The sequence below is a fragment of the Pleurodeles waltl genome, chromosome 1_1 (genome assembly GCF_031143425.1).
Source record: "Pleurodeles waltl isolate 20211129_DDA chromosome 1_1, aPleWal1.hap1.20221129, whole genome shotgun sequence".
Taxonomy (NCBI): domain Eukaryota; kingdom Metazoa; phylum Chordata; class Amphibia; order Caudata; family Salamandridae; genus Pleurodeles; species Pleurodeles waltl.
The window spans coordinates 428,721,084-428,738,584 of NC_090436.1; the positions used below are offsets into that span (position 1 = coordinate 428,721,084).

At 42.7% G+C, this 17,501-nt stretch overlaps 1 protein-coding gene across 1 annotated transcript in view; it reads right to left on the reverse strand.

Moving 5' to 3' along the window:
* Positions 1–17,501, reverse strand: part of FCHO2 (FCH and mu domain containing endocytic adaptor 2) — a 724,395-nt gene that overhangs the window by 517,410 nt on the left and 189,484 nt on the right. The window lies entirely within an intron of this gene.

Sequence of the window (17,501 nt, forward strand, 5' to 3'; positions counted from 1 at the left end):
TCTTTTACAAGTTTGTGCTTCACTGGTTTGGTTGCAGCATCTCCTCTCAAATAATGTATTTGTTGGAAGATCATGCAACAGAATGTCTTTGATAAATGCACCCCTTTCTTTTGCTACATCCATCTCTCTATGTGTTTGCAAAAGTTGTTTTTTTGTAACTTGCTTTGTAGTGGCTGGTTGGACAAAAGTCTTACTATGGCAAAAGAAGCGTGGAAGTTTAACTTAAGGGATTATGTCAAACAGGTTTTTCTCTTTCAATACAGATCTCTCCTGCTTCACTTCGCCGTATAGTTACAATTCATGTTCCAGGACATCTAGTAGACGTGTCTTTATATCATTATCCACATATTGTTTGGTCACGATGTAGTGTGGTTACGCAGTCTCAGTCATTTCAAAGGGGTTTCTTTGCTGATGCATTATATGAAAAAGGCTGTCAACATGTTTATTAAAACCTTCCCCTCTCTTTCTCAAAAGTTTGTGGTGAGGAACAGTTTCACAATGGTCCAATAATTCTGAATTTGTCATCTCTCTGAAAACATTGCAAATAGAAAGGACTTCATGGTAAACTAGCTGTCATTGAGCAATATATTCACCTGTATATGTTTGGCCAACAATTACCTTGGAGCTTTTCTATAATCTCTGGAGCGTTTGTTCCAGTTTCATATCTGAAGCCACAGCATTGAACCTTCCCTCTAGGTCTTTGGATGAATTTTCTGTAGCGCTAGGGTTTTTCCACCTCTAGCTTCTTCACTCTTTCTAAAATACCAGGACCCATATCTCAGGTACTTTATGCAATCAAATTTGCGAAACACAGTAATCAGTGATTCCACAGTCTTCACATGCAGCTCCTTTCTGATCAGTATGCACCAGGTTTTTCACTAGAGCTATATTGCGTAAAACATTTCCCCAGTATCTGCAAAGTTCTGATTATTCTTCACAATCTCTATGAACTTGTTTTTCAGGTTTTCCGATTTTGAACTGAGGGTATTGAACCTTGCTTGGCTTTGCATTATGTCTTCCTTTTGAATTAAGTGCATCCTGTGCCTTATTCACTTCGGAGATAAGATATGTGTAGGAAGTTGGCTCTGTATGTGCTATTTCAAAGTAAGGAATAGCATGCACAGAGTCCAAGGGTTCCCCTTAGAGGTAAAATAGTGGTAAAAAGAGATAATACTAATGCTCTATTTTGTGGTAGTGTGGTCGAGCAGTAGGCTTATCCAAGGAGTAGTGTTAAGCATTTGTTGTACATACACATAGACAATAAATGAGGTACACACACTCAGAGACAAATCCAGCCAATAGGTTTTGTTATAGAAAAATATCTTTTCTTAGTTTATTTTAAGAACCACAGGTTCAAATTTAACATGTAATATCTTGTTTGAAAGGTATTGCAGGTAAGTACATTAGGAACTTTGAATCATTTCAATTGCATGTATACTTTTCAAGTTATTGACAAATAGCTACTTTAAAAGTGGACACTTAGTGCAATTTTCACAGTTCCTGGGGGAGGTAAGTTTTTGTTAGTTTTACCAGGTAAGTAAGACACTTACAGGGTTCAGTTCTTGGTCCAAGGTAGCCCACCGTTGGGGGTTCAGAGCAACCCCAAAGTCACCACACCAGCAGCTCAGGGCCGGTCAGGTGCAGAGTTCAAAGTGGTGCCCAAAACGCATAGGCTAGAATGGAGAGAAGGGGGTGCCCCGGTTCCGGTCTGCTTGCAGGTAAGTACCCGCGTCTTCGGAGGGCAGACCAGGGGGGTTTTGTAGGGCACCGGGGGGGACACAAGCCCACACAGAAATTTCACCCTCAGCAGCGCGGGGGCGGCCGGGTGCAGTGTAGAAACAGGCGTCGGGTTTGCAATGTTAGTCTATGAGAGATCAACGGATCTCTTCAGCGCTGCAGGCAGGCAAGGGGGGGCTTCCTCGGGGAAACCTCCACTTGGGCAAGGGAGAGGGACTCCTGGGGGTCACTTCTGCAGTGAAAGTCCGGTCCTTCCGGTCCTGGGGGCTGCGGGTGCAGGGTCTTTTCCAGGCGTCAGGACTTAGGTTTCAGAGAGTCGCGGTCAGGGGAAGCCTCGGGATTCCCTCTGCAGGCGGCGCTGTGGGGGCTCAGGGGGGACAGGTTTTGGTACTCACAGTCGGAGAGTAGTCCGGGGGTCCTCCCTGAGGTGTTGGTTCTCCACCAGCCGAGTCGGGGTCGCCGGGTGCAGTGTTGCAAGTCTCACGCTTCTTGCGGGGAGTTGCAGGGGTCTTTAAAGCTGCTCCTTGAAACAAAGTTGCAGTCTTTTTGGAGCAGGTCCGCTGTCCTCGGGAGTTTCTTGTCGTCGTCGAAGCAGGGCAGTCCTCAGAGGATTCAGAGGTCGCTGGTCCCTTTGGAAGGCGTCGCTGGAGCAGAGTTCTTTGGAAGGCAGGAGACAGGCCGGTGAGTTTCTGGAGCCAAGGCAGTTGTTGTCTTCTGGTCTTCTTCTGCAGGGGTTTTCAGCTGGGCAGTCCTTCTTCTTGTTGTTGCAGGAATCTGATTTTCTAGGGTTCAGGGTAGCCCTTAAATACTAAATTTAAGGGCGTGTTTAGGTCTGGGGGGTTAGTAGCCAATGGCTACTAGCCCTGAGGGTGGGTACACCCTCTTTGTGCCTCCTCCCAAGGGGAGGGGGTCACAATCCTAACCCTATTGGGGGAATCCTCCATCTGCAAGATGGAGGATTTCTAAAAGTTAGAGTCACCTCAGCTCAGGACACCTTAGGGGCTGTCCTGACTGGCCAGTGACTCCTCCTTGTTGCTTTCTTTGTTCCCTCCAGCCTTGCCGCCAAAAGTGGGGGCCGTGGCCGGAGGGGGCGGGCAACTCCACTAAGCTGGAGTGCCCTGCTGGGCTGTGACAAAGGGGTGAGCCTTTGAGGCTCACCGCCAGGTGTCACAGCTCCTGCCTGGGGGAGGTGTTAGCATCTCCACCCAGTGCAGGCTTTGTTACTGGCCTCAGAGTGACAAAGGCACTCTCCCCATGGGGCCAGCAACATGTCTCTGGTGTGGCAGGCTGCTGGAACTAGTCAGCCTACACAGACAGTCGGTTAAGTTTCAGGGGGCACCTCTAAGGTGCCCTCTGGGGTGTATTTTGCAATAAAATGTACACTGGCATCAGTGTGCATTTATTGTGCTGAGAAGTTTGATACCAAACTTCCCAGTTTTCAGTGTAGCCATTATGGTGCTGTGGAGTTCGTGTTTGACAAACTCCCAGACCATATACTCTTATGGCTACCCTGCACTTACAATGTCTAAGGTTTTGTTTAGACACTGTAGGGGTACCATGCTCATGCACTGGTACCCTCACCTATGGTATAGTGCACCCTGCCTTAGGGCTGTAAGGCCTGCTAGAGGGGTGTCTTACCTATACTGCATAGGCAGTGAGAGGCTGGCATGGCACCCTGAGGGGAGTGCAATGTCGACTTACTCGTTTTGTCCTCACTAGCACACACAAGCTGGCAAGCAGTGTGTCTGTGCTGAGTGAGAGGTCTCCAGGGTGGCATAAGACATGCTGCAGCCCTTAGAGACCTTCCTTGGCATCAGGGCCCTTGGTACTAGAAGTACCAGTTACAAGGGACTTATCTGGATGCCAGGGTCTGCCAATTGTGGATACAAAAGTACAGGTTAGGAAAAGAACACTGGTGCTGGGGCCTGGTTAGCAGGCCTCAGCACACTTTCAATTGTAAACATAGCATCAGCAAAGGCAAAAAGTCAGGGGGCAACCATGCCAAGGAGGCATTTCCTTACAATATGCAAAACTAATTTGTCATTCTTGTTCCGAAAAGCATTCCAAGTCAATGTTTCTATAGCCTCAGATATGATAAGCATACCTTGTAATGAACAAACATAATGAGTTCCACTCAATACTGACTGGAAAGTTTCTTCTTCCAAAGATGTCAGCCTAAATAATTGCACCATCTATGCCACATACACCAACATAACTTCCTACACACCGCTATGCCACTTTTGTCAAATCAGCTGAAAACTCCATAAGTGGCTCATTCTTTTTGTTAGACTGACAAAAATGAATTCTGTCATTGTACATTCTCACCAGAAAAATCTTAATTTCATTATTATGGATCAATAGAGTTTCATCAATGTTGACAATTATTTCTCCAATCTCACTGAGTGTGAAACCGTAGCCAGCACTCAAGAGTGGCTTTAAAACGTCATTTGCTTTTTCAAAGAGCACAAACTTGACTGAAGGATGGCGGTTTATGGTGCTGCTGGGAGCTCATTGTACATTCATATTTTCAAAGGTATAGCGGGTGGGCACACAAATTTGCTGCAAATACATTAACCTCGCTATTTAGATCAGCAACTCGACTGAAAACTTCATCTTCGAAGAAACTAGCTGCAGATAAAAACATGTTTGCCCTTTGAGACTCATAACTCATATACTCTGTACTTTGTTCTTTTGTCAATCCCTTTGGCCCTTGTTCTGGCTAAACCACAGACACCATATTGAAGCTCCTCTGCTTTCTGATCAGTTGTTGGAGGTGGACGAGGGGTAGCCATCGATCTTTTAATTGGATGGGCACTAGGTTTGGTTGTCCTCACTTTCTCAGAAGACTCAGATTCTTGTTGTGATTCACTGGATTCTGTTATTCTTTTACAATTTTTTTCCAGGCTTTTTTCTATTGCACATGACTTGTGGCACTTGTTATCACAATGATAAAATATGATTCTCTTCATCCATCATTTTCTTTTGGATTAGTTTGGAATACAATATTTTTTTCTTTGTTGAAGGAGTCCTCAGATTTTGTATTTAGCAACACTCTATCAGGAGGTAAGATCCTCTGCTACCTCCTGCTTCACTCATGTTGATAAATTTGAATCAACGGAAAACCTGAAACAAAAACAATATTAAAATAAACTACCAATATGATGGCGAAAAGACATCATTATAGAGCCACCATTTTGGGAAATGGCAGAAGAGTTGCTCTGAGGAGTTAATTTCTGTCTCTATAAGACTACTCAACCACCAAAGCCTATATTTTGACACCAAAATGAAGTATATAGGCCTCATGGTTCCTGAAATATGACATCATCATTGCAACACTTCCATCATTTTTAAAAATGTCAGTCAGAAAAAAATTGGCCTGGATTAGCAAAGCTAAATTACTTCTCTAATGATAAAAAAACACAAATCAAAAACGAAAACCTCTGGACAATTTTTTTATTTTTTACGGAGGTATATCGAGGGGCCAGAACTGTAACAGTGCTCCGCTTGTGCCACCTTGCTGTAACCGGGACTGGAAAGTACATATTCTGTATGACCATGTACACAGCTTCCTGCAATCTGTTTTCAGGAGATGGTACCCCACAATCAAAAGGCAAGTAGAGGGAGGAAATGATCGATTCCACCAAATACATCCACCACAGCTAGTGTGATTCCGAAAAGTAAGCCCTAATCTTAGGAAGTCCTTGCCAAAGGTGATCATCTCGCAACAGTCACATTCACATTTAATTCTCTTAACGGATTGTGAGTGTGACAAAGGATGAAGTATGCCCTATCAGCAAAGCACGAAGGGTGTCTAACATAGACAGCCTCAATTATATGTAAATGTATAAAACACAATCTGGAAGCATGCCAGAGCAAATAAAGTGTGTATTCCCCGCAATACTGTTCCACTGCAGTGGTATCAAACAGACCCTTGTCAAATGTGAGTTGTTTACTCAGTTCTGACTCTTAAAATTACATTCTGGCCATTGCAGCCAAGAACTATAAAATATACACCAATGCTTCATGAATCAGAATGCAAAGGACTGAAATAAAAAACAGACCTGGGGGACTCTCTTACACCTTTCATAGGACAACCAAAGTTCTGCATAATGACACTTCACACTGCAGAGATCTGATCCGTTGATGAGGATGCCTAGGCTACCTCTAACTTCTCTGAGAGGATCAAAGTAGAGAATGATGTCCAACAATTGGATGCTACATCCAATTGGATGAAACAAGCTCCCATTTGCTCAGCCATGAGTTGAGCGGTAGGGCTCGAAGCAAATTTATGGTGGACATGAGCTGATAATATAGGACGTTAGTACAATCTTTATGTTCCCCTACTTAAAGCTGGTGCCTGTGCTACACCTTCCCTGCTGGATGTAAGATGGGTGGCTTTATGGGTGAGGGTGTCTGAGCATACCGGATCTGCTATGAGGGGTGTACAAGTCTCTGCATCCCTGAGCAGGAGGATGGCTGCACATCCTTGGCTGCTTCCCAGTCAGTAGTGGTGGCTCACTGCAGGGGGAGGCTGTGGACGAAAATTTGCAGCTCCAACCTCGCTGACACCTGTCAGTCATCACTTTGATATCCATGCTGCTGTCCTGCCAAGGAGCTGGGGACAAGCCAGCAGAGAGCTGTGCAGCACCAGGACCAAGCAACAAGAACTAGTCACAATGACAGCAGAAGGTAAAAGTCCTCTGCAGAATGGGCACAAGCCAGCCTTACAAGGTAAGTGTAACTGGCACAAAATATAGAGTAAGAGGATCAGAATGGATGATTTTTGTTAGGCTGTGGGCAGAGTTAACAGATCATGGCAATGCCTTCCGGGGCAGCAGGAATCATATCAATTCTGGCACAGCTGAATGGCGTTACAATATTAAACTGCCAACCATGAACGCAAGTCCGGTTGGCTCCATATCAGGAATCTGGTTTATGCACTTGCGCTATCTGAGGCTTGTTAACCATGCACATGGATATGAAATTTTGAAGGTGGAGTGAAACGTTGCAATGTGAAGTGAAGGAAGGAAGAAGTACATTTTGTGTGGGATCTGGAGTGTGAACAAGAGTTCAATTATATTAAATAAATCTTGCCCGCATGGCAAAATTAACATTAATGACTGATGCAAGTCTCAAGGGCTTAGGTGCAGTTTTGGTGCAGGGCTATGGTGAGTCAGAAAAAAACATAATGTTTGTGTCATGGAGCTTAAGAAGACCACAAGCATAGTACTCAGTTACTGAGAGAGAGGCCCTAGCAATTTTGGGGTAGTGAGAAAGTTCAAAAGATTTGTGAGTGGATAAGAGTTAAAGCTAAAACAGATCAGAAGTCTCTAAAATAAATATTTAAGAAGTAAGGAAAATATTCTATTTCAGGAAAATTGCCAAATAGGTACTATCCTACAAGAGTTTAGTTTTAAAGACGGGTATATACCTGGTATCAAGAAGCACACTACAGATGTTCTGTCAAGACTGGTACCAAGTGAGCCAAGCATTCAGACAGAGGAAGCGTTAGAGGAAAAAAAGGAAAGAAGAGTGTTTGGAATTGAAGGAGGTGTCATAACAGAAGAAAAATGGAGAGACAGTCTTGAGGGAGATTTAAGGATACAAGAGGTCTCAGGCCACATGGTGAATAGGTGGAAGAAAATGGGTAATACAGTTAACAGTGTAAGACGTTTTTAGAAGTTTGGTTTGTAAAAGATAAATTGGCAGAAAGGCAATGGTTGGTGCATAGGGGAACCAGATCAGTTCCTCTGAAATCATTAAGTGAAGAGTTAGTGAATTTGGTGCACGAGGGACACCAAGGTATGTCTGAAACAAAGAAGAGACTGAGAATGACATACTGGTAGCCAGGCCTGGCTCTGTGAGTGGAAACGTTTATAAGACATTGTATGTGTTGTGTACTCTGACATAATGTATATAACTCATGTACAAACCATGGTTATTAGGAAGGTACCTAAACTTCCATGCCAATATATTGTATTATACATTGTGGGATCAGTTCATGATGGTGGAAGACAAGTGTATGTTATGGTCCTGTACTCCAGGTGGTCGGAGGTGTTTCACGTGTATGAATACAAACTAGACATGTCATTGTGTGCTTGCAGAGAGGGTAGAACAAATACTCAAATAACAGATAATGCCTACTATTATTGTCTTGAGAGATGGAGGAATTTCTGGAAAGGAGCAAGTTAAGACATAAAAAATGTGTTTTATACAATCCAGAAGCTAATGGAACGATGCAACTCTTTAACAGAGTAAAGAGACTATTCAGATGACAAGAGACAATGAGGAGGAATGGAAGCATAAAGTGTGTAGAAGAGTAAAGGTATACAGACTTATCCCACACTCAGGTACTGGAAAAACACCCTTTGAGAGTTGCTCAAAGAAGACCTCCCAACACTGTTGTGTCACCAATGAGGGTAGATGATAAGGGGTTAAAAGAGTGTTAAGGAAAGAAAATCGTAGTTTGACTTGTAGTCGGAGGCAATAGAAATAGAGGTTAAGGTGGGTGATTAGATTTGCATAAAGAAACCATTATGCCACAACCAGAATCCAAAGTTTTCAGTGCCCATCAGAGTGATTAAGTGGTTTATGGATGTGGTGAACACAGAAGATTCAAACATATGAAATCCAAACAGAGTTATCGTGTTTAAAAGTAATGAAGTGTGTGAGAGTGAGAGGTATGGGAAAGTGTGTTAAGAAATGAGTAGAAATGGTGTTGGGGTCAAGAAGGAAGTGGGCTCAAACAGTAACGGGAAGAGAAGAATACTTAAATATTTAGATGATTTTGAAACATGATACATTTAGCTACTCACCGTCAAATGCATTCTCACTTATACTGTCACGTTCCTATATATATATATATATATATATATATATATATATATATATTAAATATATATATACATATATAATTTTTTTTAATGTACTCTTGTTTTTGTGTATATTTTATTGTGTGCTTTTTGTTGTGTGCTTTGTATACAGTAAAAGTTAAGTAGTGTAAAGCATTTGTATCTAGGTGTATAGTAGCGAGTGAGATGTGGGGTATCTGAGGATTGTTAGCAATGCATAAGAATATGGAATGCAGCAGGTGGAATGAAGAGTTGGAATATGAAGGAAGGACTGTTGAGAAGGTGGTGGGACGATGTACAGGCACAGCTGGATGACTGCAACATTTACTTTTAGGAAATAAACATTTGGACAACTACTTCTTGAGAAGAAGAGATCACTTTGTCAGTGTTGTTTTTCACAGTGTGTCTCATGCTGCTGCCATTAGCACATTCCTCATAATTCTCGTAAATAAAGTGCAATGAGCACTCACAGGCGACTGCTTCAGTTTTTCTCCAATCCTGATTCACAGAAATCTCACAGATTAGTGGAACTTTACATTCCAAAGCCTGAGCTATATTTATAAACGCAGACATTGCACCAGTTGAGATAATACACTGTGTTAATTTATCATTAGTACCAGGATACTAGGTGTCGCTTAATGAAACACAATCTCAAAAACTAACAAAAATAAAAGAACACATAACTGATATGTTGTGGTCGGAGCCAAAACATGACACATTGCCCATGTGTTGCATAAACTATGACTTTGGCGTATTCTACAAGATTTGCTTTTCCAGCCATGGGTGACACAGGTGGACTCAGTTCAATGTACCAGCGCTGAAGGTGAAAGACAGTTTAATTTAGCCCTGAAGAACACCTCCAAATCATTGTTGAAGTAGAATTATGCTTTGAGTTACAACCATTCATTGAAACAAAAGCACTGTGGTAACAGAAGCAATCCTATTTCGTTCGCCATTTTTAACTAAAAGTATTTTTTACAACAGGACAAATCTGTTTCTCAGTTCATCTAAAATAACTACAGAAGATGTCATAAAAACAGAAAGAAGGCACGCTGTGACCAACACGAATACAATGAACATTTCTAGCCTGGTTAAAATGCCATCTGAAATATAACAGCCTAAAACCTACTTCTACGTACTATACTGAGAGAGCATGGAAAGTAGAGCAACTTGCGATTTAGAGTTTTTTAGGGAGCAGGCAGCAGGGAGCTGCATACTTTTTTGACAGCCAGAGCTGTCATCAGCAGAGGCGTGAAGGCAGTGTTCCTTGCAAAGGGCAAACGTACTGTGGTAGTGGTCTTCCCCCGAGACTCAGCAATATCAACATCAGAGGAGATGTAGCACCTGTGAAGTGCGCTGGCAGTAAGTGAGACTGTCTCTGGCAAAATCTTGTGTGATAATCTAGGCGAAGGGCCTCTCCTGGCCAGTGATCAAGTGGTAGACCTCATATTCTAAATCTTATCAGAGGTTGAAATTTCTGACATGAGTTTAGGAATGTCTGACATAGATTATGTGCCCCAATGTGTGAGTTCCAGTTGTTTCCTTATGAACATAAAAGGTGAAAGGATTTCAATTCAGACCACACTATTTTGACTACATGTCTGTATTTGTTCTTATTTGACCCTGACATGGTGATTGGTAGACACTTGTCCCAGACATATGTCGTATCAGGTGTTATATCTAAGTCATTAGCCAAATGATTTGACACTTTCACTGTTCTTAGAAAGTAAAGGTCAGACGACATCTGTGTCAACAGCAGAAGAGACAGTGATTCTGCAGAAATTGGAAAGGATGGCGACTTACAGTATGTAAGATGTAGTTGGCACCTACTCAAAAATGGTCCTTAGGACTTTACGTCACAAGGAGGGAAAGCTTGAAGGGAGAGCACCCAAATGAGCCTATGACTAAAAAGGTAGGATGCAAAGCACCCTTTTGTACTTGTGTGGTTTGTAGAGATCTTTACAGATAACTGAAGCTTGTAACGCATAGCATAATGTATTTCTTTCATTTTCAGGTCTCGCCTAGTGACAGCTTTAGCAGTGTGTTGTTAACTATCTATTTCTTGGAAACACTTAACATATTATCTACTCACACGCTGTATTCTAAGAAGTAGATTAGGGTGATACAAGTTACCGAAGAATTGCTACTTACCCTCCTGGGCAATAATGGCAAGAAACATTTTGACAACACTATTGCACATTTGGACAATTGATATCACGAGTTTACATTTCTGCTTTAAACCTTAACATGGATAACCATCTACAATATATCTTCAATTAACCTACTCAAAAGAGGCACAGGCATGAGTTTGTGGCTTTGTTGACCATAAACAAAGAGGAAAGATCTCTGTTAAAGTACCCCCTACCCTGTAAGGACCAGCTGGGTACTGCACTGCCCACCCAATGAGGAGCACAACCTGATAATGAAGCATGCCACTTCGATGGGTGAGAGTCAGTGCATCCTGAAAGGGATCACTCCTGCAGCCTGCATGGCTCACTAGTGGAATCTTGCTCAGCTGGACCATCATCCACATGGGGCAAGTAAGGGAGGATGTGTGTTAGACTAGATCTCCTCTCATACCTGTCTTTATTTGTTTTGGAAGTGTTATTGTCTCCAGAACAGTATACATATGACAGCTCCTTGCTCATGAGTGGGTGGCTTTACTGTCTATCACAGAGGCATTGGTCCTGGTTTGATGATGTTCTTCCCTAGTCATCTTTTGTCCCAGTCATGGAGAATACAATACTTTTCACTGAATTACTTTTTATCCTAACATAGCTGACATCGGGAAATTACTTTTTCATTTATATTCAGCACTCCGTGAGAGCGCATGTCTTTCATGGCTCTCCCCATGCCACTGTCTGTTCATTCATCCTCAAAAGCTTTATTTACAGTTTGTCTTTTTGCTGAGAGTTCAACGGCTGCATACTGCTACTGGGGCACATGCTTCATTCCCTTTTGCTCTCCAGCATAGTTTTTTGCTCTGTAATTTACCACTTGAAAATGGAGGTTGGCCATCTTCACACAAAAAAAATGCACTTAAAGCCTAAATGGCTGCTGGTGCATCACAAAGCATATGGTGTTACATCCTGAGATGCCCACCTAGCTATGCTTTTAGTGTGTGTGTGTATATATATATATACATTCCAAGATAGTTGCTTCTGCATGTGCATGATCTGCAATGCACCAGCGGCCATAGTGGACACAGTGGTCTCAAACAAAAAGCATTCAAGGAGGCCTCCGATGCATGCACTGGTGATTGTTTCTTTTTTTTTTAAACAATACTTACCAAACAATTATTGGCGAGGGAAACAGCTTGTCATTTGCATCATGAACACAAGATCGTTTGACTTTGATAATGGTTGTTACTTTATTTTGTAATATGGCTCTTCCCATACCATTCAGGTTTGTCAGAGTACTTTACATATAACAAAGTTAGGAAATTGAAGTTTCATAAGATAAAATGTAAAAACACAAGAAGGGCAGCAGTGGGTGAGGGAGAGTAAGGTTACAGTCTGGACTCTGAGCTCATGAGAGGATAGTATTGGTTGATGTATGAGGTAAGGTCTTTGTTGAACAGCAGACGGTTTAACTATTTTCCTCAACCCCAAAAGTTCCTGAAGAATTACTAACATTTTAGTTTTCCATGGGCATGAAAGGGAAAACACACTTTTCCAAAAAGCAAATAAAAGTTGACCTATTTTACAAGTTCTAGTTTCCAGTTGTACTACATCCTTACTTCTGAAGCTTGTTATTCTGCCTGCTGTATCAGCTTGGAAAAGGAATAAATGGGTTACTGGAGTTGTTGACCTTTGAAAGTCAGACAGGCAAGCTTGATTTGTATTCTTGCCTCCAGGGGCTTTTGCCAATACATTCAAATATAAATTAAAAGGTGATACAATGTAATAGCAATGTGCAGACATAGTAAATAATTACTCAAGTTACACGAATAGCTAGAAGCAAGAATGTATTCTTTAGGAGAAAATGAAATGAGTGGAGAGTGGTGGTAGAAAATTCGGCAAGAATGAGAGTGTCTTGCTGATTGGAGGCCAGGAGAGAAAAAGCATCAAACTGGGTTCCAGCAGAAAAGAAGAACTGTGACACAGAGATACAGGTGTGATAGGAAACAGACAGATAGAGGTGTGAGAGGAAACAGAGAATAAAAGCTAAACACAGAGAGACGTTAGATCATATAGGCATATGAAGGTGACACACTGAAAAGAAAAAGGAGACACGAGTGGAACGGTCAGAAGCCACCACTAAGAGGGGATGTGAAAAAGGCACTACGAGGTAAATGGAAGAGGGAATAGATAGAAGAGTTAGTCGTTCAGCACGGAGGAGCAAGAGAGTAGGCAAGGAGTGCAACACAGAAGGGACAGCAGTCATCAAGGTGTAATAGAAATCAACAGGAGATCATTGCGGCCTGACATCAGAGGTGTTTAGGTGATGCCCCACCATCCGTGAGTCACTGCCAGGTATCTGCATTGTTTCAGTTAGGCCTTATTTCAGTTTTCAATCATGCAGGCAGATCGAAGGAATTTGGTAATTCTGAGATACAATTGTAATGTGGAATTACCAATAAATTCCGCTGCTCCACTGGGAAAATGAATCACCTGCAGTGGTTGTGTTTTCTAAAACAGGGCTGAAAGAAGGAGCAGTCCCTGCAGATTAAAGTTTAACCTGCAGGGTGTTTCAAACACAGAGGGACTGCTTCCCCTTGCAGCCCTTTAGAAACCAAACCACTGCAGTGCATACCCCTCGGCGCCCCTACATTGTCTGCAGAACTCACCGCATGGTATGTAAGGGCGCTGAGGGGTATGCACTACAATGAACTATAAACAGGGAGGGAAGGGGGAGCAGTCCCTTTATTTTTAAAAAAAACACTGCAATGCAGTTCTGGTGGGAAGTTCAGAGTTGCATTTATCAACGGGGGAGGGGTGACGGATGGGGGTGGCACAAATACATCAAGTAAAATGCTCCACAGATTATGTCAGAGTGTTTCTCACTCCTCCCTTCTCCCAATGGTTCAGGACTCCTGTGGCACACTACTTACTGCTCCACAGGAGATAACCATCAGTTTTGCACTCACCTTGAGAGTGTTTGCTCTCGACATGAAGTCTTGTCCCTGAAGCTGATCGTAGATGTTGTGCAGGCCCTTCCTCTTAGGACACTCTCGGAGACATAGCGTCATTCCCTTGATACATGGGAGGAACTCTCGTCGGCACTGACAGGACTGAAAGCCGGAAAGGCCCTGGGCCCTAATAGTTCCCATGTGAGGCTTTTAAGGCCTACATGCTCAAACCTTGAGATACATGTTAGGGGTGGTTCACTCTGTGATCCATGCCGCTGCCCTACCTCCCAATTGGCCTCGTGCAGAGATTGTAGTCTTTCCCAGGCCCGGTCGGCTGGCAGATGAACACTCTTCTTTCCCTATGGAACCTTGAAGTAAATATTCTGTCGAAGACGCTTGCGAACAGAACTGTATGCCCGATACCGGATTTGGTGCATCTGGACCAGGCAGGGTTATTGCCCTGCTGCATTACTCATCACACTATCTGGTGCCTGTATAATGTGCTGGCACTCGCTGACAAGCTGGAGGGTCCAGCGGCGATTCTCTTGACTGACTTTTACAAAGCTCTTGATTGTGTGAGATTGGAGCATTTGTTCGTTCTACTTCTGCATCTTAACTTCAGCTCCAAATTTATTTCTTACCTTAAGCTGCTACATACCGATTTAATAGAGCTGATTCGGGTGGCTGGCACCGAATCGGCTCCGTTTCCGATACAGCTGGGAGCTGCGTGAGAAGGTTGTCCCCCCCGTCGCCCCTGCTGTTTGCTCTCACCACAGAGCCCTCGGTCTGAGCGAGGACGGACGCCCAGGTGCAGGGCTTGGAGCCCTAAGCAAATGTTTTTAGTCCATATATTGCAGGGGAATCGCCATCGCAGGTGTTGAATCATATTATCATGTGGCCCTTCTCCTTATAATCTAGTTTTTAAACTCTGGCGTTCCTCCTTCTGGTGGATGGGGTTGACTGATGAACTGGATGCTGCTGTGGCAAGGCCGCGTACTTAGGACACTGGAGAGTTTCCATAAGTAGAACCTAATTGGGATCTCTACCCTAGGGGATGTTAAGCACAGAACAGTACTGAAATCATTCCAAACTGTACAGATGGAATATGAGATGCACCGCAGCCAGTTTAATAGGTACTGTCAGCTTCGCCATACGCTAACCCCCTACATTATTGCTCTGACTGACCTTCCCAAATTCAATCCGTTAGAGGGAAAACGCCTTATGCATTATCTGGGAGAGCAGAAAGTTGACAAGGTCTACCAAACAGTGAAGACTGGACTGAGACGTTGGCAGTGCATTATGAAGCTGCTAGTGCAGCCCGGCTCAGGCTGATCCAATTTAAACACCTCCATAGAGTATTATTTTACACGCCATAGAGTGTGGCATACTGGTTTGATTGTCAACCATACCTGTCCCGGTGTAGCATTGGAGAAGACACCTTTATTCACACTGTGTGGCGCTGACCTGAGTTGCATAGATCCTTGCGCAGACCACAAGTTGAACCTTCTCCATCTCACCAATGGCTTGGATTGTAACAGATATTGTTTATCTTTACTGTTTTTGGGTCTAACTCTGGCTAAGCGAGACATAGCATGGGAGTGGTGGACTGAGATTCCTCCATCCTTAGCAGCTACGAAGAAGGGACTGAACCATTGTATGGGGTTGGAAATAGCAGTTTATAAGGCAAGGGGTTGCCTCCAGTACACCCCAAGATATGGCAAAGTTGGGCGGACTACCGGGACACAGAATTGGAACCTGTCTACCCCTAAACACAAATGATCCAGGATGAAGTCTGGACTTTTGCGGAGTAGGAACGGGCTGGGTGGGGGCAGAACGTGGATGGTTTTTAATTGAACATTGCTGTGTTTAACTGTTGACTGAGGGGTGAGCGGTGGGGGGTATGTATGTGCAGGTCTTCACTTTCTTCCTTATCATATTATTAATCATTGTATGGGTGTGTGTTGGCCTGTTGGTCCTCATTTTTGTATGCACTCCAAAATTAATAAAAAGTTTTTTTTTTTTTTTTTTTTTTTTTAAAGAAGTTCTCATTTATGATCAATTTATCAATTTCAGATCCAGAAATGGTCTGAATTCTTTCTCTGTGGGACTTTGAGATAAAAAAATATTCTAGAATACACTCCTTTTCCTCACAGGGCAAGAAAAACTATTCAACAAAGCCTTAGCTGCATTTTTGGTGGAAACGCTGGTGGCATAACAAATTTGTACAATATTAAGCACCCATTTGTCTTCCTGTGATGCACTGGAGTGGTATACAAAAGTAGAGAAGTTGCAGAGATATTACCTTGATATCGCAGGAGTCAACCCCCAAGGAGGCCAACTGACTTCCTCTGCCGCTACAAGGGCATGTCTCTTGACGACTGATACTGCTGTTGTGAGTGCTGGCACTGACAGCAATCCATTGGAACTTCATTCTACTATTGCTGGTGGTAGCACCAATCTTTGGATTTGTACTTGCTTTTACAGAATTTCCTTTAAAACCACAGTCTTTAGTGTTTCTGCTTTTGTTTTGATCCTCTACATCTCTTCAAACAGAACATCATTAGTGAACGGCAAATGAATTATTATTGTTTTACTGAGCTTCAGACTTTAAGTTAGTCAATCAGAGTCACGAAGACCAACTTAAAAATAATCAGTGGCAATATTCAGAGATTGCTAAATTTGTTAGTGAAACGCTAACAAATAATTTTGAAAATCCTACTTCTAGTTCTTGGGAATGTACTCAGCACTCAGTTGCACCTAATCCCAGTAAAGATATTGCAAAATGGTCAAAGGAATGCTCACTCTGAATACTCTTGAGCACCAATCTAGCCATGCCAAATAATTGACTGCAAAAAGTGACTGATCATTTACTCCCCACTTTCCCCCCCCCCCGCCGTCTCCCCTCACCCTCTGTCCAGAGGCATAGATGTCTCAGGAGCTGATAAATGAGACTTTCTCACCACATAAACTATCACAGAGTCAAACTAGGTGTTCTCCTCCCAAAAATACCTGACTTGATCCAGTGCCCTATACACCTTTCGAAGCAGTGGAACTACTGGTTTAGTTGCGGCTGAAGCAAGGAACCTCTCCCTTGCTGTTTCAATAAACATTGTCCTCAGTGGCTGAAATAATCTTTTAGGTTGTAATGCTTCCATGGAGAACTAGGAGTTGAAGTTCATGCATAAAACATTGTAATGTATCCAAAAAGTCCATACTGGTTTATCTCCTGGGTGGAGAAGGAACGGGTGTGCACTTCCTTTTACTGTTGACACTTTATTATCAGCTAGAGTTCTGCTTGTATCAGGAACCTTTAATAATGTAGTGTTTTGTGGTATGGCAAAAGGCATACGTTTAGGTGTTTGTGATACCACAGAAGGTAGAAGCATACTATATTTTATTTATCTATATATAAATATGGTATTTCTACAAAGCAAACTTAGATGAAAATGGCCAACAGTGCACCACCAGCCCTGGAGTGGAAGAGGATTATTTTATTGTTTACACAAGTTAAATACTGTCAATTAAAAAGAGGGGAGAAAAAAGCTGAACTGGATTGAAACATTGCCCTATGCTGTGTTTGGCAGAAGCAAAGTGTGAACGACAATTTAACAGAGCAATGGATGAAGGCTACTATCAAAAAGCCCATAAATATAAGTATAATTTATATTTCTTACAAACAATGGCCTTGAAAGACAGCAGTCTCAAGGGCAGACAAAAACAGAGCCGGAATATTCAAGTGTTTATGACTATCACAGCAGATCCTACAGTGCATAAGTGATACAAATATTTCGACTAACCTCAAACAGTGACAAAACGTGCATATTTAGACCAAAAAATATAAA